This window comes from Corvus brachyrhynchos, unplaced genomic scaffold (genome assembly GCF_000691975.1).
Source record: "Corvus brachyrhynchos isolate BGI_N302 unplaced genomic scaffold, ASM69197v1 scaffold5, whole genome shotgun sequence".
NCBI lineage: Eukaryota > Metazoa > Chordata > Aves > Passeriformes > Corvidae > Corvus > Corvus brachyrhynchos.
This window is the reverse complement of record NW_008238321.1, coordinates 12863100-12889043: the sequence shown is the minus strand read 5'-3', so window position 1 is coordinate 12889043 and position 25944 is coordinate 12863100. Positions and strand designations below refer to the sequence as shown.

At 41.7% G+C, this 25944-nt stretch overlaps 1 long non-coding RNA gene across 1 annotated transcript in view; it reads left to right on the top strand.

Moving 5' to 3' along the window:
• The window catches only part of LOC108446721, a 142369-nt gene that overhangs the window by 63982 nt on the left and 52443 nt on the right, over positions 1 to 25944 (top strand). The window contains exon 2 of the long non-coding RNA XR_001862022.1: positions 1759 to 1893. This is a non-coding gene — a long non-coding RNA (uncharacterized LOC108446721). The remainder of the gene's footprint in view (positions 1 to 1758; positions 1894 to 25944) is intronic.

Sequence of the window (25944 nt, the reverse complement as noted above, 5' to 3'; positions counted from 1 at the left end):
CCTCCATTCCCGTGCAAAGCTGCTTTTTGCATGCAGCAGATCTGTGCATTCACAGAATATGCTCTTAATGCAAAATAAACTGGTCTGGTCTTTGGAGACTGAGAGCCCCAGCAGGGTATGGGGCAAGGAGTGATCAAAGAAGACCTGGGATGCTACAGGGGACCAATGGGCCAAAGAGAGGGGCAGCTGCATCCTTCTTAAAAAGAGGTAATGATGTCTTTGAGCTCTTGTGCAGATGTACTTTAAAAATCCCAGTACAGATGGAGACAAAATCCCCTCTCCGGTAGAAATCCAACTGTTTTCACAAAAGGCTGAGTAACTCCTTAAATAAGAGATGTAGGTCAGGTGGAGGAGCCAGCCAGGGGTGCCTCAGGTGCTGTTCCTGAGCAAATGGAGCTGGTGGGAAAAGGGGAGAGCTGCTGGCTTGGTAGCTCAGTGGTCTGTGCTCTTGTGGCAGAAAAGAGAAACGTGGAGAGCAGCGAAGGACGCACCCGGCAGCAGCGCATGTTTGGAAGAGGAGGTTGTTCCCACCAAGGTGGTTGTGGGTTTTTTTTCAGATACCTACACAGCTAGGAGCACTGGGAAAATGGATTAACTGTTTAATGAAGCACAGGACGCAGCTGTTTTCCTCCTCGTGCCTTTAGTGTTCTCTCTTGTATACTGCCAAACGTATGGGGAGCATCTGAGAGCAACAAGCAGCAGCTTAGTGGCTTAGGAGGGAAATCCCAGAGTCAGGTATGGTTTAAAGTCACTACAAATGTTCCTGCATGCCCTTTGGGGTGGTGTGGCCTGATGGCCCTGCCACATACACACCCTTCCTGCCTTTGCAGTGCTCTGCTCAGATCTCCATTCCACTGGTTCTCCACATATGTACTGTGCTCGTGATTGAGACTTGATTCTTACAGAGCTGCTTATACTCTTGATGCTGTTTTTTGATTCCCCCCCTGTTGTCCCCTGGGACCCTCTGCTTTCCCTCCCCTCCTGTTTATTTGCACACATTTGTCCACCTCCTCCTTTTGCTGTCAGGAGACAGCAGGACTCCATGAGGAGTGAGCCATCAGCTTTGCTGGACTTTTGCATCAGGTGTGCTCAACTGTTTGGGCTTTGAAGGCTTTACTGGCTGCTGCTCTGACTGAGATGAATATTGTGTATCTGTGCAATGCACAGCAACTAATGTAACATAGCCATATTCTCTGTGCATTGGGCAGAATTTCTGACTTCATGCATCATTCTCAGCTTGCTGTAGCAATTTCACAAAGTCAATCCTTATCTATTAGCACATAGGAAAAGCAGCAGAGAAATAGGCACAGGACTTTTTTTTTTTTTTTTTTAATTTTAAGAAGGTTTTCTAAGTGTATTTCATGAATAATGAACCTACTCATTTGGAGTAGGCTTTGGGTACTTGACACATTCTGTGCAAGAGCTGACGTACCTGACCTTTGAACTGAGTTGATCACAGGTTTGACTTTTTAAGTTATGCAGTTAATGTACATAGATGAAGATGATCAGCTCAGCATAGCCACCCTTGCCTTTGAGGGTAATTTGGAATATTTTGGGAGCATTACATCACTCATGAAGTTCATTTATTATGTGCCATCTGAGAGGCCCCCTAAATTCAGCCAAACTAACCACTGCCAGCCCTCTGCACAATCTTTTGTTCCTGCTGCCCATGCTGGCTCCTCTCCAGGAGGGAGAGGTGGTTTCCAGAGCAGCTCAAGCACACAAGCTCTTACCATTCCTTGTGTCTCTTCTTTCCAGACACCTTTGGAGTCACGCTTCCCTACAGAAGAGGTGTTGCAGATGGACCCCACTGTGTTTCTGAGGCATTTGGTACTGTAAGTGGCTCACTTGAATGAAAGCGATTTTGGGAAGAACAGCTGGGAGCTGGAGCAGGTAAGGCGTGTTGCTTGCGTGGGCAGGAGCAGTTTGGTGCCTGTGGCTCTTGCATGTTCTAGTGAGCTGGAGCACAGCCTGTACAGGAACTTCAGGCTGGCGTTGTGTGTCGTGCTCCAGCCTTCCTGGTCTTTGGGAGGAGAGAGGCAGAGGGAGCCTGGAGCAGAGGGACTGCAGGGCACTCTGCACTGGAAGCAGGCCAGTCTCTGTGCCAGTGCCACAGCTGACAGGAGACAACCTCGTTGTGCAGAGGCAGGTGGGACAGAGCCAGGAGCTCCTTGGAGAAAGCCCAGGGAGACAGGCTGTCCTACAGCCACAGCTCTGCTGTGGCACCCTGCTCAGGCTCCTCACATACTGCGCTCTTCTCCAAGCAGCTGGGTGGGCTGGCACCAGGGAAGGAGGGCTGCTTATCCCTCAGCCACCATGCAAATTGTTCCCAAGAAAGAGCAACTTGGCAGCAGCTCCCTGGGATTTGTGACTTTGGCAAGTTGTCAATGGTAGGGAGTGAGAAAGAGGTGCGAATGAATTATTCTGTCTCCACGAGATTTTTCCCTCTGGGGGATCCAGGCACAATCTTCCTCCTCCTGAGCTTGCCTTGCTGATTTTGTAAATCTGCAGCATGCAGGCAAGGTCCTAAATGTCGCCTAAAAATATCTGTCCATCATAGAGACTTAATCATGCTAGGCCCTTATGGAGCATCTCTGCCTAGGAATGATTTTTCCTTGACGTGCAGAGGTACGTGGCAATTATATGCAGACATGGGACTGCCTCTGTCTAGTTCTGGTAAGGTGGATGGAAAATAATGTGAAGAAAGAGTAGGAAAAAGCATAATAAAAAGCAGGAGAACAGCACTGACCTAGGCAAGTACACTTTCTCCAGCCAGGAGAAAAGTTTTTTGAGCAAAACAAGCAAAATGCACCTATTGTCTGCTCTTTGTAGTGATGTTTGGAGCCGCTAAAAAGTGATTTCATCGCTGCCAGTTCCAAAAATAAAAGGTCAGCAATGAAGGCCCTCCCCAGTCCTGAAAAGCACTTGTTATTTTCCAGTAGTATTTGAGGCTAAGCTCTGTTTGCAAGTGTCTTGCTATAATTTGAAATTTGTTTGTTTGTTTTTTTAAAAAACAGGATTCAGTCACATGGTTCCTGGGTTTGAGACATCGCAGAGATTGCCCAGCCTTTGGGAAGCTGAGGTAAAATGGTGGGAGATGGTAGTTCTGTGTATTAACCCTTCCCCCTGTCCCTAGCAGATATTTTTAAGGTATTACTGATTTTCAGTAGTCAAGTACTGCATGGATTAAAAGAAGCATCAAGGGGAAATCCTAATTTCCAAAGAGAGCAGTGCTGTGTGAGAGTGGGGCAAGAAGTGGTTTGCTGCTGGAAAATGCCAGCTGTGTGTGTGGTGCCTGTCTGCATTTGGTAACAAAAAAGAGAAGACTGAAGTCCTGCTGTCACCCCTGGTGCCAGCAGAGCTGCAGCCACGGTAAGGTCAGAGTGGGGACCTTGCAGCCCCAGCAGAGCAATCTGGGAATGAGCAAAAGCCCAGCTCGTGGGGTGGCTGGGTGTGCAGGTGGACGGCAGCCTCGGAGTGCGCGTCTGCCCTGCGCCGCCGTCCCAGCGCTCAGCAGGTGAGGAAATGCTGAAGGCAAGTGCTTCCTACTTCGTAAACAGCCTAATCTTTCATCAAATAATTTATTCTATGTAAAGGAAGAATTCTAGTGTGCAAAGCTAATCTGTCTTGTCTAAACCCTCCGTTTTTATCTTTGAAGCCCAAGTAAGCGTCCAATTTATAGTATTTAGTAGATAGGATTTGGGATTCTTATCGACTTGGCAATCTTGGTTTTGGACTTCCTGGTCACGTTTCTGAAAAAAACCATCAGCTTAAGAAATTGATGTTTTTGACAGTGTATTTGCTTTTCTTTTTTTTTTTTTGAATGTCTGAGACATTTCTGCTTGGAAAGTGTGTGTTGCAATTATCAGGTTATAACAGTATTCTAAAATTTTCCTCAGACTAAATGACTTTAAAAGTCCTGAGTGAGAGAAGTTCCTTATTTCTCTGGCTTCTGTATTGTCAGTCAAAATATTTACAAGAGCCAGGAGATGCCATATTTTCTACCAGGAGAGGTAGAAATTTGTGGCAAAAGAAGGGATTTAATCAGAATTGATGGTTTCACTTTGAGACAAGCCAGCAAGTTTTTACTTGTAATTATTTCTGATGTCTGTGTCTTGAGATTCTGAGTTTGATGGGCAAAAGGTCCCTCTTTTCAAGGCACTGAGTACTTGGTGGGGTCTGGAGGGCTCAGGCCTTCAGCAGATCAAGGTCACATAGCAAAGGAAGAGATGGAGAAAGAGAAGCCAAAAGGAGGAATTAGAATTTTCAGTGCTGTCAGTCTCTACTGTTCTCATGCTGTCCAGCTGAGGAAACTGCTAAATGCTCTGTTTGCTGGTGCTTGGTGCAGACAGGGCGTGCAAGAGGCTGGCAAAGAAATGCTTCAGTTGTTGTTGCATAGTCTGTGGCTCCCTCCTGCTGTTAATGCTATAGGGAAAGTTGCCTAAGTTGAGGTACCCAGCTGGGTAATGTGTTTATCCTCAAAAATCATGTTTCCCATTGCTAAAGAACCATTCCACTCTAAAAAATTATCATGTTATTAGCTGTGCTGTGTTGTGAGAGCTCACCTTGTGATGTTTTTTTTTTGACACCATCTTCAAATAATTTGTTTGGCAACAAACCAGGCTGATTAAATACAGCAAACAGGCTGAAGCTCTTTTCCCTTTTCAGCAAGCAAATGACCAAGGCTTTTTATATAGCTTAAAAATAACTCTGCAGATGAAATTCTGTAGGGCCTAATTCAGCCATATTCGCCCAATCAATTTGTCTTATACTACCTCTCTCTGTTTAAGGCTGGTCTTAATAAGCTGTCAAAACCCCATGTGCAGTGGTGGATAATGGTAACTCGTCAGCTGAGGGAGATGTGGGTGAGGGACGTGCTGTCTATAAAGTAGTGTTGTTGCTTTTTCTCATCAGTTTTTCATACAAGAAAACCAAATATGTAGCTATAGAGATAATCAGCAAGTATGTTTTTCGACTTTTGAGTGTGCATGCTCTACTGATAGTGTTGGCTGCTTTTTAGGTTGGAGTATTGTGGAAAGCAGAGGGAGGTGAAGCCCACAGCAGGAGTCATTAATTAGAGGAGATGATAGTGTGAACATGCTGTGGTACACTCAGGTGAGTCTTGGTACACATTGATTTATACATTATTAAAACAAACTCCTCAGTTACTTTCAAGATTAGCGTGACAATGTATTTTTGTTAAAGCCAGGCACAGGGGACAGAGAGCATGTTCCTGGCGTAGGCAATTAGTTCTCCTTTTCCCAGTCTTGCTGGTCCAACTCGATTAACAGCAGACTTCCTCATACATTGCTCTGCTTTATCTGTCTTTGGCACAACTCCTTTTTGTATTTTTCATCATCACATGGGTAATATGTGAAGGAGAAACTGGTCCTTCCATGACAGAGGAGATTAATTTCAGCAGCTGTTGCAGGATAAATGCAGGATACAAAGGGAATTTGATGTGAAGGGGCTTCAAACCTTGCTTTTGCTTATGAGTAAACTTGCAATGTTTGCATCTTCACATTATTATTTGGGAACTTCATTTACTAGCTGAGGAAAACATTTTTTCCTGCAGTGTGCTAAAGCCAAGCTCTAGACTTTGTTTTCTGGGAAGGACAGTGATTCTAGTCTGGAGATGAAGTCCAAGGTTTAGTTGCCATTCCCTACAACTTGTGCAAATATTGGAAAAGCGTTAGCAGTTCCTGTACTGTTTCAGGGCCAGTATGTGGCTAAGCAGGGGCTCGTGCTGGCTGCAGTTTCTTACCCAGGAGAAGCTTCTTCACCCCGCTGAATAACTTGCAGCGTGTAGAAGACCCAGAATCTGAAATGTAAGAGGTTTGCAGGAGAGCAGTAGGTCAGGGGAGCGGAGGATTAAATGGAGTGACCAGCCAAAGCTGGGACTGTGGAAGGTGTTATATGCTTGGGACTGTGCTGGGAGTTCCCACTCTGACAGTGTTAACAAGCTTTTCCATAATTCAGTTACACCTTGGAAACAGTTAAAGCAATTTAACAGCAAACTTGGCATAATTACCAGTTAATAGCCAGAGTCAGTGCTCCTAAAGTGTAAATTGTTTTGGTATTGATCTAAGCTTACACTGTCAGCATTTTGTAGAGACTGAACTTTAAGTGCTTAATTCAGCGGTATGCAACCATTAATTTTTTTTTTTTTTAATCTCCAAACAAAGGTGCAAGTGCTTATTCTATTTTTCTGCAATAATAAAATCAATTAAAATGTTTTTCCCCAAATATAGATGACCTTTGTAAGCAACACATTTGAAATGCCAACATGTGAAAAGAAAATTATGACAGGATCTTGTGTTTATTAGGAGAAATGGAGGACTTGCTAGCAGGTTAACACTGTAGCTGCTGACCAGGCCTCCTTTACACTGATTTCCAGTGGTAGGAGTTCTGTGGTCAGGTCAGTGCTCCACCAGCCTTCCTGCAGTTAAGCTTATGATTTTGTCTCTAAACCTATTCCAGTGTAGTTTGATATTTAGTGCTGAAGTCATTACCTCTTGGTGAACTTCAGCAAAGCCCAGAGATGGGGCAGTCTGCATCACCATCAGCACAGGGGAGTGTGAGCAGAGTCTACACACATGGGAATACCTGGAGGCATCTTTGCAGGATCGGTGCTCCATCTCCAGAATGGAGGAATTGCACAGTTAGGAAGACTCTGACAAAGTCTATCAGAGCTGAACAGTGAGATTGAACATGGAGGCATGCATGAGGACCAGGAGAAATTGTTTTCCCAGCATCCTCTTCCCCAAATTCCTTGTGCTGCCCATTCTGGTGAGAGTGACTTGGAGCAGGACTGGGTGATTAATACTGTTTAGTGCTTTGCAAACAGAAACGATCTGTGACACAGGTTCTGCATTAGGTATTTTCTTCTTGAACAAAAGGCAGATCCTACACTTGATATGTTTGGAGGCAAATCTGAAAAACAGTAAAATATGGAAGGAAACAAAATGAACAGTTTGTGAAGGAACAGGTTGCTCCTGGCCCGCAGTTCCCACAGAGGTCCCCGGTGAAGGGGGTGCAGTTAGTCCTCTGGGTGATTTAGTCTTTAGTAGGAATTAGTCTTGGTGTCTGCCCACCCAGAACAGGAAGTTCAACCTGAATCAGACTTAAATGTGTCTCCAGCAGACCAAGACTTCAAGTTGGTCAGCTCTCCTGCGAGGAAATGTATTGCTTTGTTTGTCAGGAGGGACTGGAGAGGTGTTTAAACTCCACCGGGCAAGATTCTACCAGAACCATGGGGTTTATTTTTCCCCTTTTAATTTGACTCTAATAAAGACTGTAATGAATCTCTCTGCATAATTTTCTGGGTTCTATAGCCTTCCCCTGTCTCCCTGGCAAAGCCTATTGTAATTTAATTTTCTTTCTTCCTCTAATTTATCTGTGTTTCATAGCCCTGCCTGACAAGCTTTCCCTTGTCTGGCCATCTCTTTAAACTCTCACTTGGTTGCTGCGATGAACATGCATTGTGTGTTTTATACTTTATAAGTATTTCTGTGGGAGGAGACAGGACAGTCTGTTGTTTTTGATGGTCATTTGCACACCAGATTCCCTTTGGGACCCATTTCCTCAGTTTACTAATTACCTGCCTGCATGGGAGTGAAGAGCTTCAAGTCTTTTCATACAGAAATGCTCATGGACAAGAAACCAAAGAGTGGTTTTACATGTACATTTACTGATAGCAATGGGTTTTAATCCTTATGAGCTTCTGAACAGGTGTTTCTGGTTTGCTCTTCACATGTGGCAGTTCAGGACTAGTTCCTTGAATTTAAAATCCAGTGTCCCAAGGGTTTATGAAAGTTTACTTTTCATATCTGCCTCGGAGTGTAGGTGATTGCAGAAACAGTTCATGACCCATGAATGGATGCATTTGCTTCTGTAGCTCCACACAAACCCGTGTCCCTCGTGCACTGTGCTCCGTGCTGAACTCGGTAACTGCGCTGTTGTTCCTTCAGTGCAGCCAGGACTGGAAGTGCAGAGCCCTGGGTTCACAATGTTTTAATTACTGTTGCATCAGACTGCCTGAATGACAGTGTACTGGCACGTCACATCATTTACAGAATTTATTCTTGAAATCCAGAAGGGCTGATTCATGCTTCTCAAGTCTTTTCTTAGACCTCATGAAGAAGGAAGTGAAACTGATGAAAGACCAGTAAATATAACTAAATATAAACGTGCTACCAAACACAGCTTTGGCTGGATCTTTGTTATTGATCAGATGTTCTCAGTAGCCACAGGTTTAACTTCCTGAAGAATATAATTGCAGTATGTCTTGAGTTTTACTAATTTAGAGAAGCAGGCATTCTCCAGTGAGTTCAGTAGAGTAATTTTGGACCATTCGTATCTGTCTGACAAAGGCATATGGTTTAGTGACTTTATTATTTGTCTCAATTTTACAGAGGAATGTTCACATTTCATTGATTGGAAGTACTAAAAAATACCCTTATTTTGAATAAGGAATTAAGAAAATATGCTTACTCTAGAAAAATGAATTTGAAAAACAAAATGGAACATTCAACACTGTAGTAAAATTAAATCAATAAATAAAATTATAGGGAAATAGAGATTACTGTAAATAGAGATTACTGGCAACAGTAATGGTGGTTATTCAGTGTTACACTTCATGTTGAAATGATGTACTACCTTGTCAGCAAAGAAAATTCTTAGTTCTCATCTGCTAAGAGCTCTAACAAGCAATAAAAGAGAGGGTTTTGGTTCATTTACCCCTAGAAGTCGACTCCAATTCAAAAGTTATTTGAGTTAATGATGTATGACCAGAAGCGTATAATACAGACTTAGCCAACACAAAGGTCTCATACCTGACATGGCAAAATATGCAACCCCACCAGTCCTGATGCCTGTATGGTGCCCTGTTATGATGTTTCTTGAAGTTTCTGAGGAAATGGGGTTCAGTATAGCAGAGTCATCTGGACAATGAGCACTTCAGCAAATGCTCTTACAATCTCTTTCCTCTTTTTTCCCTTTGGAATTTTGCTTTGGAGGCACATTTCCATTCAGTCCTTAACTGTGAGTGTGCTCACACATTGCTCCCCCTGGTTGTCTAGGGTATGCTCCAGGGGTTCTGAGCCTCCTGCCATCACAGCTCTAGACATGCTGTTCTGTTTCAAGGGATGGTAACTGATAAGAATAGATTGTGTACTGCAGATCTAATTATGCAGTTTGGTCAATATAAAGCTGCCCATTGACTTTTAGCAGCTGTATTGGACCCAAGTTGTACAGTCTCATCTTGGAGAGTGTGCAAGTGCTGTGTTGTTCCTAGCAGAGTGCTGGGAGGAGCTGTTTGCTGGTTTTTTTCAGGGGTTGTACAAGAAAAGGAACAAAAGCATGCTGGTGCAGCACATTTCCTTGCTGCATTGCACTCAGTTTTCAGACCAAGGATAGACTTGTGGTGCAACACCTGTTTGGAGTTAGATGTCATCAAAAGATGGATGGAAGGAATTCAAGAAACATACTGTGACTTGTTTTGCATCCTCACAAATCTTTGTGGTCTGGTTTGTTGTGGACATCGTTGGTGGGAAGTTTTTGCAGCATGGCTCTATTCACTTGGATTTCCAGATGAGGTACTTTCAGTGATTGATTGTGATCTTGCAAGACATATTTCATTATCAGACAAATTTTGAAAAGCCTTCCTGGGGATGATATTTTGCAAAATGTATGTGTTCACAGCTTTCTCTCTCCTCCCCCTGCATGGAGTTTCTAACAACCTAGAATTAAGGTGGGAGAGATGAGTAACACAGAATTGAAAATATCATCATGGCTTTTGCATATGCAACAACAGCTTTGGAAGTGCTAGCTGATAAGTTTTCTTCATATTTGCATGTAAAAGCACTCAACTTTGCCCTCCCACTTCCCGGTGTGGAATTAAATACACTTCTCTCCGTAACAATCAGATTCTACCTCTGTAAAAGGGATGAGAAGAAGCCTGTTGCTGTATGATGTATGGCCATTTCAGCAGCTCTAATTCTTTCAAGGGTTCATTTATCTCTCTAACGTGGTAATGGTGATAATCCCATTTACAGCAATTGTGCCATAATAATAGGAGGATCAGCACCTTCTGGCAGCTGACCTGGGGACTTGGTACATGCTCTGCTCCCACCTTGCTGCTGACTTCTGTGTGACCTTCAGCAAGTCTCCAGCCTTTCCTGGGACTGCCAGACATCTCCCCATTACCAAGGGTAATGATACTGAAATATCTTTGTAATATGATAGGAGATCCTTGGAAGTAATAGACTTGCTGTACATACCTTGCCATGCATGCTAAATTCTCTTCTTCTTTTATTATAGTGTTGCTCCCAAGAGAATATTAAGTGGACAGGGTGACATTTTCTGTAACACCAAGTTCTGGTCTAATTCCACTCTTGTAAAAGTTTATGGGCACTTTGACTTCACTGTCCTGTGAATCATTCATTGTGCTAAACTCCGTCTGACAGCCATTCCAGAAGATGGTAGAACAATTCTTTCTATGATTTTCTTATCTTCTCTTATTACATAAGTGCTTTTTAATCTGAATTGGAAGAAACCAGTGGAACTTTGGGGGATGATTTTGTGTTTTCAAGTAATACATGGTGGTTTAGGTGCTGAATGTCTGAAAGACCATTTATTTTTTTCAAGTGATGACATAATGTTTGTCTCAAGATGGTGTAAGTTCTAGCACACCTGGTTGGAAAGAAATGAAGCTATTGACAAGTCCTTATTCAAAATGATTCTGTCAGTCCAGGGTGGTTTTCAAAATCCAGTGGTCCAAACTAAAGCTCATTTTTAATCATAAAAAGAGATTGAAGAAGGGAATGTCATTTTTTATGTGCTTTTATGGCATCATTCACAATGGGACGCAGGCTGGGTTGAATTCTGCTCACAACTGCAGTAGCAGTGTTTTAAATCAATAGCAATGGCATTGCAGTCACAGTGCTCTAAGGATGTAAAAAATATAATGTTCATACAGTGAAGTTATATCTTTTGGTCAACCAGTGCAACCAGATAGAGAAGGTAAACTTTCAGGCAACAGTGGTAATTGTAAAATGATAATGTTTGTAGTAAACATTAATGTTAATAAAAATATTGCATGTTTCTTAGGAATACAGAGTTAGAAAAGCTTTATACCAAATATAAAATACCTGCTAAGCTAAAAAGTGCATCATTTGAATCACTGCAAAAGGCCTTAGCAATAGTAATCTGCTACTGGTTTTCATGAAATACAGTTATTATAACCATAATTGTGGTTACAGGCTTAATTATAACCACTTGCACATGGACTGCAACTATGCTCATGCCAATATATCGGTCTAATAATTTAATTTTCTGCTTTAGAGAAGTCTTACCCAGAAAAGCATAAAAATATGTGTACAGTAAATTAATATTAAAAGAAATCAAATTAACTGCAGAATACTATTACAGCAGTTGGTTAAAAACATTTCTTACAGCAAAGTCTGGTTCCCAGACACATCTGGGTTGTGTCCTATGATTCGGGACCAAGTGTTGCTATCTTTGTTCATAGCTGCCGGTTCAGTACCTTGTGGCTGAAGCTCTTGTGCCAGAGGAAGGGCTGGTCTGGCTCCTGAGCAAACCACCACACCAGTCCTTTCTTCTGCCACTGCTGGAAAGCTTTTCCAGAGAAGCATGAGGGATTCCCTGGCACAAGAGAGAAATGCTGGATGTTGGGGTTAGACCCTGCTGTGTTTCGGTCAGGCTGAGTACAGAGCAGAAACCCTAATGCACCAAACTGGGCTGGGCATGAATCTTACTGACAGTAATTCCGTGGCAAACAACTGGTTACTTCAGAGCACATTGAGCAGGACAGCTTCCTCAGATTTGTTCTTTTCCACAAGCTAAAAAAAGTGCATGCTGTCTAGTTATGTGAGTTATTTTTGGCTGGTTGCATGCTGTTCTGATCATTGCTGTGGAATATTCAGAACAGGAATTCCACTTCTCCTGTCTATCATCTCTCAAAGACTTTCCACAAGTGAAGGTTTTCTCTGTTTGTACCTATTTTAAAAAATCATCTCAGCAACTATCAGAGGTTTATGGGGAGAGAGAGGTGTCTAAACCTCCTCATAGCAAAGAAAGGTGGCCCTGTGCTGACCACTGCCTGGGGCTGCTCAGTGATGAATAAGGTGGTAGTTCCAGAGGCAGATGTGAGCTCTGGAGATTTTTTTATAGTGTCTTGCCACAATTTCGTTTTGTTTAGTGGGACAAAATAATGCTATGGTGAAATATTAGTGTGTGTGCAATCACTGCATGTCATTGCAATTATTCAGGTGTTTTTATGCTCATTGCCAAAGAGTTTAGTCAAGCACAGCTGTAAATAAAGAGGCAAAACACTGGTTAAGAATGATTTAGGCCACTGGGGGAAATTGTGTGCCTCCTAAGCAGTACAGGTTCTTTTGGACCTGCTGCACTGTGAGGAAGTAGTTGACTTTAGCCAAGCAGCCCCAAGGTGGAGCAGAAGGATTGAAAAACGTCACCAGCACATGTAGAAGCTGCTGTTACAATAATATGCATGAATGCAATCTGAGCAGCCTGAGGGACATTTAGGACTCCTAAACACCAACCTACAATAAACAGAGAAGAAAAAAGTCTGGAAGTCTGTCTTGCTGCGTGGAAATGTACAAACATTTTGCCAAACTTTGCAGTGTCATTTGAGCTTTACGGGGAGGAGAGGTCAGGCTTGTCAAGAGCTCTGGTGCTTGGCTCAGGGCCACGGAGGTGATGGGAGCTATTGCCTCGTCTGCTCAGTCTTGGTACGTCAATATCTGCATCTTCAGATAACAAAAAGCAATTTTTAGGTTGGCCTCCAAGGACAGAACACAAAAGGAAAATAAAGGATATATTTCTTGTTTTGTGACCACTGTCATACCCTCTCACGGGTCTGACCCCTCTGGTTGTCTGTGCCTGTCTTAATTGTGTGATTTTTCCTAGAGGAGGCTCTCGCTGCTTCCCTCCTAGAGCAGCAAAGCATACACCTTATTTGTAAATTCTTTTTCCCCCTACTCTTTTCTGTAAAAATTGTTTCAAAGCAACTTGTAATTTTGCCCCCTAAGAGTTAATCATTATTTTGTATTTGAAAGCTTTGTCCAAGTATACTTTGGCTTACTAATAGCAGTCATGTTCTTCCAGGCAGAACTTGCCAGGTGACTGTAGAATTTTACAGAAAATTCCCTATCTGCATTATGCTACTTGAGCCATATTTCAAATCCTTTTGTGCTGTTCATATCTTGTTTTGATATAGGCAGTGGACTGTCACACTGATTTTCATATTGCTCTCACGGCACTGATTTAAACCTTTCTGGTATTTAGGTGCCTTTCCCTTTGTGTTGTATGTAGGAGACATTTGATAGGAGGAAACGTAAGTGGCAAGGTGATGAATTTGTTACTCGGTGCATTTTTTATAGGAAGGAAATTCCTGATTCCTTTTAGTTTTTTTTCCTTGCCTTTGTTCACTCTGTAGAAATAAGCTTGGAAAAGAAATCAGTGTTGGACTTTGCTGATGGTCCATGACCAGATTTGCACTTCTAAGAGCTGAGCTCCAAATTAGCACTAAACAAGGGACACGAGGATTTCCAAAAGCGTTCAGTATCCTCAGCTCAATTGGAAATCTGAGCCGGTGCATTTGCAAGTTAAACTTTTTAAATGCTCTGTCAGTGTTGTCAGCATTTCATTATTCAGTGATGAATTAGCCAAGTAGAAATGTTAACTTTTCTCTGGGATGCAAATTTGCTGTTGCTATTTTTTCTGACTTATTTTTTAGACAATTATTTTTATAAAAAAGCCTGAAGTGATGATGATGGGAAAAAACAGTTGCTTTCATTATTTTCTCCTTTTCCCTGGATGAATTCTGCTCTGTAATGTTAATGTGAATGAAGCAATTCAAATTTTAATTCTCTAGCTTGGTGCAGCCTTTCAGCGGGACAGTCTTAACTTGACAATGTATTAATTGCTGGGAAAACCATTCAAAAATATGGTTTGGCTGTCATTTCACCCACTCCCATCTTCCACTCTCCACTGACAACCAGTTTTCCAATGGTATATTACTAACACTCTGAACAGAAATGCTATTGTTTATCTAGCAGGCTCTTGTTGCCTGCTGGTGTCTTGGTTGCATAATTAGACATAACTTTTTTCTTAACTTGCAAGTGCTTCCCCAAGAAGTAGATTAGAAAGAAAAGGAGTCTAGGAAAGGGAAGAAGTGAAAAGTATTTGACAGTGTTTCTGTGCAGGGTTGTTTTTTTTCCCTTAACAATTATTAAGAGGAGGTGCTGTGGGCTTCCTTCAAAGGAGGGTGGCATGCCTGCTGCTGGGATAGGAGTTTTGCTCCTCACTGGAAGTGCAAAGGTATCTTTGCATGTGTAAAAATGTGTAGTTATAGGGAAAAGACAAACAGCTCAGCACTGTGTAAAGGGGAAAAATTATATTTTTTTGTCACTTAAAAGAGGAGATAAGATCCACCCCATAGGTAAGCAGCAGTAAGCAGTCACAGCTGGCCAGTCATCCCCTGGGGTAATCAAATAGCACACTGGTTCTTACTCTTAATTGAGAAAGTGGCTTCAAGTAAAATTAATAGTATGATAATTAATTTTACTGACAACAGATATCTTCACACAGCTCCAGATGTACACACTTAAAAATAATGCTCTCTGCAAATTAAGTTAGCATTGACAGTGCAGTTCTCCAGTACTAGATGGCAGCATTAAGAACACTGTAAGAAATTTTCATTAGTTTTCTCTGGTTTGTTTTGCAATCGATATGAATGAGTGAGAAATATGTTGTTGGAATGTAAAAAAGCAGAAGTATAATTTCTTATTGATTAGTTCTAACATAGCCGGACACAAAAGAAAACAGTGCTTCAAATGCTAAAGCAGGGAGGAAGGGAAGTTAAAGAGCACAATCAATTTATTGAATTCCAAAAGTTTGTGGCTTGTTTTGAAAAAAATTCACCATGAATTTCCAATGATTTGATTAATGAAACTCTTCCTTGATATTCTCCGGACAGTGTGACAAAGAAGGCAGAATGTAGAGGAAGGTGTCCATGGAAAAGCCTGTCTCCCACGAAGATGGGAGATCACAGTCCTAACTCTGTTAGATTGTCTCAGTAAGAGAAGAGTTAAAGGCTAGATGACTTACTCTGTGCAAGAAACCTCTGTACAAACTCTTCCAAAACCTTTTTCCATCAAGATGCACCACGTAGGTCAATAACTCATTTGATTTCTCTGTGTTGCATGCTCTGGGTTACAAATAAACAGTTTAAGCTCAAGGAACTGTCTGGTCTCGCCCTTCTGTCTCTCCGGATTTCAGCCTTGAAGCATCACTTTGAGTGTTGGGATATTTTCAGTACTAGGGCAAAGTTGATGAGGTCTTTAAAGCGTGTACTTGGAGGTATAAAGATACAAATCTGTGTGAATGTGGGGAATTTCCTCTTCCCATTTAACCAAACATTAAGACCCCCCCCCCCCCTTCCCCCCCCCCCCTTCTGTTTTCTTCACTGAGGATTAAATTCTTCTTTATTTTCGGGGATAGTGCTGTGTAAAGAAGGCAGAAGTGTTGCATCCTGGCTCCACACTGCTCTGTGGTGCAGACAGATTTCATTTTTCACCCTCAGCCAGGGCAATGCAGTGAGGACGAGCTTCAGGATCTTGTGTGTTTCATCTCAATATTTGTGTGTGTTTTCACCTGTAAAAACAGTAGGCTTTAGTTGTCTGGGCCAGGTTTGTGTCTGGCATGTTTTTATTTGAGAGAGCAGTGTCTTCTTATGCGGGGAGCAAAATGCAAAAGGAGCCTGAGTTCCTCTGTAGCAGACCTAAAATTCAGTCTTATGTTCCCAAACTTTATGGTTATAGGAATTACTAAAAGTCCTGTAGGTAGCCTAGGCTTGCTCAAACTGTTGTCACTGTGTTTTTAAGGACATCTGAGGGGGTTAATCTCAAATTCTATTTTGGAAATACATTTCATGTCGTAGTAAAGTGCTTTGATGAGATAGTGTAAGTAACACAGTCAACACATTTGGGACAGTGCAACTCTGGAGATTTAATTTCGTAAGAAAGAAATCCTACCCAAAACATGAGAGTGAATCTGAGGGGCCAGCACTTAGGGTAATATATATAGCTTGATGTTGGGAAAATAACCTAAGGATTATGGAATGCACTCGATTTGGCTGTTCTTCGAGATATTCAGTGTTAAATTATCTAAGTGTTAAGATTGTGATCTGGTCTTTTCTTGTTAGAGTGCAGTCTCTAGTTGGTTTTTTATATTTTTTAGAGGAAAATATAAAAGCTAGGGAAGAGGTATTTAGAGTTGAAAGATGTTTGTCAGCATATGTCTATGGAAATTGCTGAGAAGAAATGGTAAAAAACTTCCTCAAACCCAGCACTGCTCACCCTCCTCCTCCAGCCCTGCAGAAGACTCAAAAGTTCAAATCTTATCAGTGTGATACAGCTTATGCTCAAGAGCTGCTGCGTTTCAGGAGGTGCTTCTGGGAGCAATTGTGAATGAGATGTAGAATCTGTATCTTTTCTTCCTTTTTATACAAAAATTTGCTACGTTTATTGGGTTTTTTCCATGTATTGGCTCTGGTTTATGTGTGGATTAAGGCTGTGCTGGTTGACCTGCACTAGATCTTTGTCTTGTCAGCTGTGACTGCAGAAAGTGGCCCTAAGGCGCAAGTCCCACAGATGATCAGAGAAGCCTTGTGTTTGAACTTTCAAATCCTCTCATAATTGGAATTTGTCCCTAATACTGAATGACACTGAAAACACCAGAATGTGCGAAAAGAATCTTTGCCATTTTGAAATATCATCATCTGTTCCTTGCTGGAATATAATTTAATTCATCAAACGGCTTCATTAATCCAACAGACTCATTCAGAGAGACATTTGATCACATGCATTGAGTCATAATGTCATCCTAACTACTTCTGAAATCATCTGAAAATCTATTCCCGTCACAGAAGCAGTAAAGAGACTGTAAATTTGAAATGAAATAGAAAGGCAGCTAACTGGATCGATGATTTCTTAATAATGATATTGAGCAACTCTTTCACTCTTGATCCACAACAAAATTTAAAAAAACTGCTGTGGGCCTGGTGTCCAAAACTGACAAGGTGCCCATGAAAAGCTTGTGTGCAGGGATAATGACAGGACTTGCAGGGCTCCTAGCAGCCGTGCCAGGGAGCGAAGCTCTTGGCGCAGCTGGCTGTGGTGGAAGCCCATTTGTATTTCTCCCTGCATGGCTTTGGCTTTTGTTAGAGGAGAGGGAGCAGTTGTTCCTGACTGTTGCTTTTCAACATGCTGTGCAGGAATTCCGAGTGGCAAACCCAAAGCACGCGTTAGTTCAGCCTTTTGGTCCTTCCTCTGGGCCAAGCCAGCTCTGTACTTCAGAGCAGCTGCAGCCCGGTGTTGTGTCCAAACTGGCACATTCTGTGGCTTTATGGCAGTGCCCAGGCGGTGTCAGAGGCTGAGCAGTGCCTGCCTGTCGCCGTGCTTGGCTGGGGCAAGGAACTGCTCACGCCTCTGGTGTGCGGGGCTGGGACCCTCTGCAGGCCCATCTCACGTTGCTGTCTTGAGGACTGACAGTAAACTAATTTCTAAATCTCAGCCCAGTGTCCAGTATGCAAATGTCTGGGAAAAGAGGCCTGATTTTAAGGTTTTTTGGGTACAGTGACTCAGGTATTGATCGCAGATGTGGGTGAGTGGCAAGTATGTGACCTGGTATTTCATCCCATCTGCCTTCTGCAATAAATGTTATTCCTTGCAGGATGATATTTCGCTTTAAGCACAGTGGGCTGTTGCCTGGAGCAGCAAATCTCCTGCAGATGGGCAGACAGGACCCCATCACCTCTCTCCTCCTGGCAATCCTTTGCTGCACTTGCTGCTGCTGAGGAGGGCAGGGGAGCAGCACCCACCCTGCTGTGCCCCAAGGGTGGGAGCAATTCCCTGGCACAATAGTTCCAGTAAATCCCTTATTTGGAGAAGGGGGAAGTATCTCCAAAGATTTGCTTATGCTTCTCCAAATTCTTCTGGCTCTAGTAAATTAGATGTGTGGAACTCATTGCTCTGTCTCAAAAATGAGATTACAATCACCTGTTACACAAGATCACTTTCAATTTCAGATGGCCTTAAGAGCTCCTTATGCCTCTGAGCATGGGCTAACTAATGCCACTGTTTTGCAGCCTTGTTTGCAATATATATTTAGTAAACTATTTCTGCCTAAATTTTCCCAAACAAATTTAGTTTGTTGTTTAAATGAGTCTCAGATACAGTCCCAGGCTTTCCTTTAAAAAAGCAGTTGTCTGAAGAAAACAAAGTGCTCATAAATATTTGCTGAAAGCAAACAGCTGGGGCAAAATTCTGGGCTTTAAGTGGCTGAAATGGCTCTGAATGTATTTGTTCTTTGCTCACTGTGATTATTCATCACCCTTCATCTTAAAAGGAGAATGAAGCTGAAATTATATGCAGTGCTGCTAAGAAAAACAAAGGCTTTGTTAGAGAAACTGGATATTACATGTCTTTAGGTCAGATCCCCTTCACTGCTTGTATTTATTTTTCACTGGAACAGTAATTTCAGGAAATACATCTTATCCTGTGTGCAAGCTTGCGGGATTTTTTTTTTCCCTAGTATCACTGTCATAACAATTTACTGATGAGCCAATATCAGAATCCATGGACTTTTGATCTTTTATGTGGAATCTAAGATAAACTGGTACGTTATCACATAACCCTGTCACTGATGACAGAATCCAGTAGTTACTAATCACTGAAGGTTGGCTGACATTTACACTGGAGTTTTCATAGCTACTCAAGTGCTGTGTCATCAGAAAGGGGACTTTTGCTGAAGTGACAGCTACTATCCTGCTGCATGCAGCTGATCCCTCCTTGATTTCCAGCTTATTCTGACCCTGCCTATAACAAGACAAGCATTGCCTGGAAAATGCAATGGGTAAATGTACAGTGAGGAAACATATGAAATTAAGGCTTTGATTTTAGCCAGCGGCTTTTATTTCCCATGTGCCAAAGAATAAGATTTGCTTTAATTCATGAATTTATAAATTGGTCTTGATGCCATGAAGATTTTTGCCTTTTCTTTTATACCCCTGTTATACCTTTTTACAGCTTCTGTATTCCTAGTGCTTTTTGCCTACATTCTTGGACTTGTTTGTTAAGCTGAGAGACTCAATATTTTAGAAGCTTCGTAGCCAGGGATCAGTGTGCCCCAGAGCCCAAGGTCCTCTCCAGAACACATTCTGTAAACCAAGATAGAACCATCCAGGGGAAAGGTTCCTTGGGGAGGTGGGGCTCACTTGAGCCTCTCATTGGGGAATCTTTGATAGATCTGCTAATTAGTAAAGCCTATAATGTTCTACCCAATGTTGGGGGGGATTAGCACACAGGGGAGAAGAGAGACACAGGGAAAGACTCGGTGGGGTACATCTCGATGCATATGACCTGGACGTGTACACCTAAGGATCCTTAAGAATAAATACCAAGGTAAAATCCCTTTTCCCCTTCTAACCGTGTATGCCTCTTGATTTTAAGACCAGGAAAAGGCATCAGTCTGCTAATTTCTTTTTAAAGCACTGTCTGGTTTCTAGAAGGGAATAGAATATTAACAAGGAGAAATTACTGTGCCATGAACCATCTAGAGTTTCATCAAGAACTCTGTGAAAGCATCATCTGATGGTGAAGTCTGGACACTGAATTGCAGAGGGTATGATTTAAAAAAATAGTTGTACCAATGTGAAGAGACATTGCCTAGATGTCAAACTTTCCAGTGTGTAGCAGATACAGGTATGAATGTGTGTTGGTGAGTGTCCCAGTATGCTGGAGAAGCTGTGAAAACGGCCTGTTGAAGAGCCTTGGGTTTTCAAAGCCATCATACCACATATTCCCAGAGCCAATGAACACATGGATGGGGTGCAGTGTGAAATGCATGTGATACGTGACCTTTTCTAGTGCTTTTGAAGAGGAAGAACTCATGTTTGAGTAAAGCCAGTGCAATCAGAAACACTAAATTGCTAGGATTATAATAAAAGTGAATAAGTGCTTTGAGTATTTGTCCAACATAAAACTGTTAAGATACATTTTATTATTATTGTATAATATACCCTTATTTAAGCTTCCTGAAATGAGTGCTTAAACTAGAGTATTTCTTTCCAATGTGAAATAGTCTGAGGGAAAGGGCTGGTAAGGTTAGATAATATATCCTAGTTGTAGAACTTGAGCCCAATAGGCTTTATCCAAATATAGTAAATGATGGAGTATAAACTAGAAGAAAACAATTTTGTTTGAGTGATTGGAGCCTGTATAAGAGAAGAAAGCAGGAAAGATTAGTTTCATAAGATTGGTTTGAAGCAACATAAAGCAAGCTAGAGTTTCTGGGTTACAAGCACATAGGGAGATCTTGGGACCCTGGAATGCTGAAGATGCAGCCTTGTGTGTGTAATGCAGTATTTATAATTAATGTGAAAATGGTTTGCAGCCCCTTTACCTGCCCTTGTTATACAAGTAAGATAAAAATAAATTGTGCATGGCTTAAACTCTTCATTGTCAGGATAAACATTTCTTGGAGCTGTTTAAAGCTCCAATCTAAAAGTATATCGTCATGGGGCTTGAGCATAAATTGGCAAAATCTGTTCATATGATTAAGTCTAAAACTGCCTCTTAAATAGAATGCCTTGTGGAGGAAGCCAGTAAGAATGAAAATAGTTTGTTTTATATTAAAGATATAATGGATAAGAAGCCATAGATTTCTGGGTAGAGAGCACAGAAGTTAAATCACAGTGATTATTTTTGTATTGGAATGCACACATCATATTATGCAGAGTCCTTCTTTAAGAGCAGCCTCCTTCTACAAAAAGGTGAGAATTTTAATACAGTTGTGTGTAACTGATGCTCCAAATAGAGCTTATTATTAGCAGCTGCAAATGGGCAACATGTCAGTGTGCAGTGACCCTGTGAGTTCAGCTGTGCAAGTACTTGTCCTGTGCATCTCTGGTACCTGCAGTGTCCAAGGGCTGCTCCTTTCTCAGCTCACAAACTGGAGTTCTGAAGAAGTTCAAATCACTCTTTTGAATCGAGTGTCTTGCAGAAAATGTGTTACTTCTGAGCTTCGGTGGTTTTGGTTTTTTGTTTGTTTGGGGGTTTTTTTTGTGTGTTGTCTTTTTTTTTGTCTACTGCTTTTGTGCTGGTGTCACTTTAGACCAATATACCCCAGAAACCTGAGCCACAAGCCACCAATATAGAGTCTTTCATTTGACCTCAGACATCTTGAAATTTGTCTATTTTTGCAGGTATAATTTGGCAGTTCCTCAAAAATTCTTTGCTGATCGATAAATTCAGAGAAGTGAAAAGGTGTGCTTGTTTTCTCTTGGCAGGTCTAGTTTACCAGGTGGGGTTTTTCCTTTTTTGTTTTCCATTCTATTGAGGGATTTGGGAGAAACTGTTTTGTATGTCTGTTTTGTATAAGAATGTTGTAGTCATTAGGCCTGGCCAGTGAGCTGTCTCTGTGGTAGTTCGAAATTCTGACACCAGCCTGGGCATTTTTAACTTTCCTCAGGCCACGGAGAAAGGGCAGAGACTTCCTGCCAAAACCTGCCTGTTACAGCAGCTTAGACTGTTGGTTTGCATGTTTGCTTTTCTTTTTTCTTAAACCTCTTTACTTCCACCTCCAACATAACTGCAAGTTTAGATGGATGTTCAAGGAAATGTTGGTAGGTTATTTCTGGAGTCAAATACAGATTGGCTAGAAAGAGGGAGGTAACCTCAGCCTCACCTCACTGATGGAAACAGTGATTGACATTATGATAATTACCTGTAACACCCCTGTTTCTCCACAAGTCCAGGCACCATTACATCTCATTTTTCTGGTTAAGGCATCAGAAAAGCTCTGCCTAAGGATGTTATGGTTATTTGTAATTCTCGAGGATAGACTCTATATCTGATCTTCTGAAATTCTCCTGTGCGGAGTCAGTGATCCCTTGAACTAATTCTGTTGTAATTAATGAAGACACCATCTAATCCCTTTTTACCATGGTCTTCAAGCCAGCTCGTGTCTTCTGTGCCACCGACCCAAACCGTCAGACAGCTGCAGCCATTCCCATGGTAACTTTGTAAGGAGACAAACACAGCCCAAATTCGCTGACAAAGTGTTCCACGGTTTTAATGTAAAAATGCCCTTCTGCTGGGCAGAGGGACATTTGCCCATGACTCCTGTGGCAGCAGGAGGGACATGCACAGGACACCCACAGCTGGGTGCTGAGGAGAAAAGGTGTTCTGAACCTCTGCTCATCTTTTTTGGGCTCCTCTGTAACCAAGAACAAAACCAGAGGCAATTACTGATGTGCTGCTATGATCTCTTCCTAGAATGGAGGCTATATGAGAGCTTCTGTTTTTGAGAAAGATTTCTTTAGTTAATTTTGGATGCATGCTGGGGTCAGGATTTGGGTTCTTGTCACTTATTTTTTGAAGCATCTGCAGAAAAAAGCAACACGTGCTCCACTGTGCTATTCTGAACTTGCTGGCTTTGCTGTCAGGCTAATGAGCCTGTCACATGAGGCTGCATTCCAAATGGTAAGAATTATTTGGATGAAATAGTACTAGAATGTGCAAGAAAAAAAAATCGTATTCTATTTTTAATGTAAAAGGGAAAAATTTACCTGGCAAGATCCAGCAGCATCTGCTGCCTTCAGGTTACTGCACAGCCACGGGCCTCTGGGCTTTGTGGCAGAGAAACGGGCCTCAAGGCAATTAGAAGATACTTTTAGGATCTGAAAACCTGGCACTTTCTAGACTCTTTACCTGATGGACTTTGAAGGTCACACTTTCTGGAGCATTTTTTCAAATACATGCCAGCACATTCCTGAAATAACATCCATTCTGGTACTGAGTGCTGCCTGGATGACAGCAGTGATGCTTCCAGCCCTTGATACATTTGGCTCATAATTTGGATATATGGTACAGTGAAAAATGAGAGATTTCTCAGCAATCTCTGGCCTGAGAACTTAGTTAAAACATGGTTGAACACATTTTGCTTATTAGATAGAATGTAGGGAGCTGCAAGTAGATTGTTTTTTTTGGTAAGGAATTTTGAGACTCGATTGCCATTTCAACTTATATTCCGACTAATAGAGGAGTATGGCTGTTTGTCTGTGCTTCCCAAGATCACACACTCACTCCTGCAGACACGGGTGAAAACGTTTGTTAGTTAGTGTGGCAGTAATTTTAAGGATCATTTACAGTGTTTTGTTACTGGTTTTAGAGTATTGCAAGGAATTGACTGAAAAGAGATGTCTCTGGTTGAGAGATGAAAAATACAGTGTAATAAAAAGAAAGGGTCAAATGGTCAGAAGAACAAAATTTGAAAGCCTCAGAGTTTTTAGCAAGAGAAATTCCCTCTAAGAATAATAAATGTTGATCTTCTGTCATAGGTAAGCTTAGGTGAGTTCAGAGTTGACTAGAATCACTCTTGGAACGTCTCCTCTGGGACAGCCGGAGGCTCTCCCAGCCACACACACGTGCAAATGGAAGAGGACTGGTGGTGAAACAAACCGACTTTGCCAGGCCAAGAAAAGTGGATATACTTGGTGAGGGAGGAAATAGAACACACAAAAGGGAATGAGACCTTTGCTTGGGATGGAAACCACAGCAACCATCTTCGAGGCAGCCCCAGGAACAGCAGTTTCCAGCGGTCCTCACCAGGACAAGGGTAATTGCTCAGACAGCCTCAGCAGAGCAGTTGATTTTCAGAGGGAATAACCTTTGTCAAAACATCAAAAGAAGCCTTGAGTTAGCTTTGAAGGCAAAAAGAAAGTGAAGGGGCAGCTGAATCTCCAGCCCAGTGAGTTCTGAGACTGACTTGAAATCAGCTTCTCTGCTAAATAGACATTGGCACTCTTTGTCCTCTCTAATAATCAGGAACCTCTGGTCTCTGCAGCTCTGCCTGTTGCAAATTTATGTTTTGAGAGTGCGGAGCAGTCTGTGGGTGTGGGCTGTTGCAGGCAGTGGTTAGTGCTCACCTGGTTGTGATAAGCCTTTCTGCTTCTGAACTTTTAGCTTGCACGCGAGCTTTCTTTGTAACCTTTTCTCAGCATCCTCGAGGGCTAAAAACTGGGAAGGAAGGAACTGAATTTCTCAGCTAATTACATCAGTCTCAGTAAAAAGTTTCAACAACTGCCCCAAATATTGTAGGACTCTAGGTAAAACTTAAATAACTGAGATGACATGTTATTAATTTCAATTTTAATACTAATGGTGGACAATATAAAATCTATAAGGACTTACATGTAAACAGCTTTATGCAAAGGAACCATGAATAATAGAAAAGGGAAAATAAAATGACATTTAACCCATTCATTTCCTTTTTACTCATATATCAATGTTTCTAAATGAGGAAATCTCTTTAAATCTATTTGTGGATCTATTGAGTGTCAGTTGGAGGAAGGTTATTTGGGTTCTAAACACTGATGTTCAGATTTTCAGACATTTTCCTGGTGTTTACTTTATTGCACCTGACCTTTAGTATTAATTTTTCTTCATTCAAAATTTCCATGATATTTATCTGAAAATGCCAGGTTCAGGAACTCTAAAAATCGGTAACTGTTTGCTTTGCTTTTCATCAGTGGTCTGATTGGCAAATCCTATTTTACAGAAGCCCTGCTTATGTAGAAACAATTATACCTGGAGTAGACTCATCAGGAAATAATATTATGTATATTTTAAATATCACAAAGGGGAAGAAGTCTGATTCTTGGATATTTGGATCTGAGATTTTTTTTGCTAGTTACCAGAAAACCACACCTGTGTATGTAAACTATGTTGTCGTCTCTTTTCAGCCTACTTTAAAAGTTTGTCCTTTTTCCTTTTATGTTTTTATGCTTCAAAGACACCATTAAAAAAAAAAAAAAGGAGCTGGTAGTGGTTACTTTGATTTTTGTAGCCCAGACAAGGAGCCCATGTGTATTTCCTTACTGGCCCCATAAATATCTCTGGTGTACTCCAGAGTCCACAGGGGTAGGGATGATTATGAAGAGATGATGATGCTTCATCAGTGTCATTTAAATTATGCACGAGAGGCACGATACTGCAAAGTCCAGGGCTGAATCATTAGTCCAGTTTCCATACAGTTCTACTGTATAAATGTGTGTATAAATATATCACTTTGTACACTGTTAGAGAACCTGGACTCGGTTCCCTCTTGTGCAATAAATGTACTGTGTGACCTTGGATAAGAGGTGGGCTGTGCTTTTTCCAAAGCAATCTGTTAGTTTTGCATGTCCAGATTATTGCAGCAAATTCATTTTGTTCTCCTTAATTAATTTTTTAGGAATGCTGATAACCTTCAACTCCTAATGATTCAGTGGGACTTGTGTGTAATTGGTGCTTCTGGTAGATGAGGTCTGTTAGCTCCAGCTGGGCTCTCGAACACAGCAAACACAGGAGCACTGCAAAAATCAGTAGCCAGTTTGGAAATGTTGGCCCTCAGTACTCAGTGCACTTCTTCCCAAAAAATCAAAGCTGGGATAATAATTCCTTTGACAATGCTTTCAGAGCTGGGAGAGAAAAATGCTGCCACAAATGAGTATTGTTTGTTACTGAAGCATCATGAGGGTTTCTGTGCTCAAAATGCTGTTGCAGCTGGTCCATCATTCCCAAGTTTGTTACCAAATCTCACCTGTGTTCCTCCTCCACACTCTTTGGAATCAGATCTGAAGTGGGACTGAAGTGGGTCACGACAAACTTCTTTAGTCTGATGGAAGAAACAAAAGTTCCACTTTTGTTGTAGTATTTAACAAGTATTGGTGAGAGGAAAATGGGTTTAAACACAAGAATTTCAGTACTTTCATGCTGCTCCTGGGTGGAAGCTCCTTTCTGAAAGGGTGTGCAGCACTTTGGGAGTGCAGGCTCTGATTCCTCCCTTAAGGTTCAG